The sequence below is a fragment of the Eptatretus burgeri genome, chromosome 7 (genome assembly GCF_056783735.1).
Source record: "Eptatretus burgeri isolate ZD-2024b chromosome 7, Ebu_testis_v1, whole genome shotgun sequence".
Lineage (NCBI taxonomy): Eukaryota > Metazoa > Chordata > Myxini > Myxiniformes > Myxinidae > Eptatretus > Eptatretus burgeri.
Window position 1 is genome coordinate 58,740,795 of NC_140967.1, and position 3,069 is coordinate 58,743,863.

A 3,069-nucleotide genomic window follows, 5' to 3' on the forward strand; every position below is an offset into this window, starting at 1 on the left:
CAGTTCTTCACTACAATCTCTCCAACTTTCCTCATCATGATCATATTTTAAATTGACCACCAGGAGCCGCTTTAAGCCATCAACATAACGAACACTGGTTGTAAAGGGGATAATTGCAAAAGTCATTTACATGAAGATCATTTGCATGAAGCATGCGAACCAAAGAAGGTTGTTTACATGAAACATACAAACCAAAGAAGGTCATTTGCATGAAACATACAAATCAAAAAAAGTCGTTTACATGAAACATGTGTACCAAAGAAGGTCGTTTACATGAAACATGCAAACCAAAGAAGGTCGTTTGCATTAAACATACGAATCAAAGAAGGTCGTTTACAAGAAACATACAACCCAAAAAAGGTCGTTTACAAGAAGGTCGTTTCCATGAAACATGCGAACCAAAGAAAGTCGTCAACAACTTTGTAAAATTTCTGAAAACACCAATTTTCGTCTGATTGACTTGTAATTTGAAGAGGATTTACACATCAGGTCAGTGAATTCAACCACCCTTTTTTAATGTCACCATAGACCAAAGGTCAACAACTTACTGTAGGTGCGATTTATAAAATCCTCAATTTTCATGCGATTGATCTGAAATTTTAACGGAATTTTCATATCAGATCACTGAATTCAACTATCATTTATTTTTGAGGTCAAAAGGTCAATATCGTTCAAATTTCTTCAATCATAAATTTTAATCCATTTTACTTGAAATTTGAATATGGTTTGCATATCATGTCACTGAATTCTAACACCCATTATTTTTGAGGTTGACATAATAGTACATGAGCCCATCCAAAAATTGCTCCCATGAGAGGGCACCAGACTTTGTTTGTTTTATCTTATGTATATGCCCATGGACATAACAAAACAGTATGATGGACTTCTCAGTAGAGTAGCTCAAGTTTTGAATGGGACTTTGAAGATATCATGATTTTATGGCAAAGCGGATGCCAAATTGAGCCTCAAAAAAAAATTGCACATTCCATGAAATATGTTTTGAATAAAGACAAAAAAACACTTGTTTTATGAGTTGTTTTCTATTGTGTGCATGTGAACAAGGTATGTTTGGTTGACAAAACATTTTTTCTCACAATTTGATAATTTAGAGCCGAAGTTGTGTCCTGAAGGCATTGGTAGGCATTGAGGTCCACTTTAGATATGATTACGAAAAAGCTTCAGGAACAATTCTTGGCATGATGAAAATCATCCTAGTAAAGGCTGTTATTTAAGTGATATTTAAATTATAAGCATTAATCCTAATAACATTATTCATCTTGTGTTCACCAACATGAATCCCTCAGAGAGTGACAAGATGAGATCCAGGGAGCTGAGATTCACAACTCTTCTCATGTTTGACGATGCTGGGTATGATTAACCTTTTCCTTTCTAATGCATTATTTAAGTTCAATTTGACAAATATAGTTTTGTAAGCGTGTGTATGATTATTTAAAGTAATTCATATCTTCTTCCAATTAATCTTAGAAATTGACTTCGAAGCCACACAGCTATGCCAAGTGACACTTAACAAAGACGAAAAATAGATGCATTTATTGTTACATCTCCAATTGATAAATAATTGCTCTATTCTGTATCATTGCAGGTGAATAAATAATGGATGCACCTCAGAAGCCACCCAAAAGGCCTCATGTTGAGGAGAGGACCTGTATAATCTGTGCAGTGAGCTCACCAACCCAAAGGATCCACAGTCCATAGAAGTGCTTCAGAATGCTGCCAGGATACAAAACTTTGATGCCATCCTTAATCTCTGTGAATATGATTATGACTCAATCTCAATCGACAACAAACTGTCATTCTTCTTTCACTCACAAGAAAACACTTGCCAGACTTTCATCCAAAGAAGACTCTTCTGCTGGCACAGATCCCTGTAAATCCTTGCGTAATGGCCCTAGTTCATCTCGTGTTATGGATAAAATTTGTAATTTGTGTGACAAGAAAACCAAATACATTACAGGATCCAAAACCCGTGAACCACTCATGCAGTCTTTAGAGCTCCGTTCTGATGACAAGGTTCGACAAACAGCCATTAGGCAATTTGACAACAAAATTCTGGCCATAACATCATGAGAACTCGTGGCAGCAGAGGCCCACTATCATAAGACCTGTTACAGAAATTACGCGAGGGATGAGAAACCCAAAGCTGTGACTGCAACTATGGCAAACGAAGATGTGGCCGACCAAAAAGCAGAACAAGAATCATACATGATGTTGTTCAAGCACATAAGGGACACTATTTTCATTAATTCTCAGGCTGTTCGCCTGACTCATCTAACTGACAAACTTGTAGAATTCATGAGAACATATGGCTTCCAAGATGTGAAGAAAAAGACCAAAAATCACATCCACCGTAAGTTGGAGGCAGAATTTTGTCAGTCTCTCCACTTCATCACTGAGACAAATGGTAGGGTTCTTGTATATCCTGATAATCTATCACTTGCACAAGCCCTTACAGATAATGTTATTCTCAAGGATAAGGTCCAGGAACTAAAGTCTACAAATGACATAAGACATGTCATCAACCAATCTGCAGTATACATCAAAGACCAAATTAAATCCATACCAAAAATGCCAAGGCCTCCAAAACCTGATGAACTGAATGCAGAATATTTAAAGCTTCCAGAAACATTACTGTTGTTTCTCAGAAGTCTCCTTATTGGTGACTCAGCAGAAGGAATGCCATGACTCCAGAGGGTGATACGATCCCTTGGTCAAGATTGTGTGTATGCTGTAGGTGGAGGGGCGACAATTCCTGCCAAGCACATCTTGTAGCCATGGGGAGTCAAATCGCTGACTGGAAACGTGGAATTGATCAGAGTTTTGAACCGATTGGGACACAGCATGTCCTATTCAAAGTTGGAAGAACTAGATACTGTCCTCTGTCTCCAGAAACAGGCACAGGAAGCTGACAAGGGAGTGATCTTGCCATCCAGCAGTCACCCCTGTGTTCCTACCATTTTGGCTTATGACAACATTGATCGATTAGAAGAAACACTTAGTGGTGGAGGAACATCCCACAGGGTGAAGGGCATCATTGTCCAACCACAGGTT

The 3,069-nt window shown here is 38.1% G+C and overlaps 1 pseudogene; it reads left to right on the forward strand.

The window, feature by feature from the left end:
• The first annotated feature begins 1,614 nt into the window (after positions 1 to 1,614).
• LOC147023340 (uncharacterized) lies at positions 1,615 to 2,703 on the forward strand (annotated as a pseudogene).
• Positions 2,704 to 3,069: the final 366 nt, after the last annotated feature.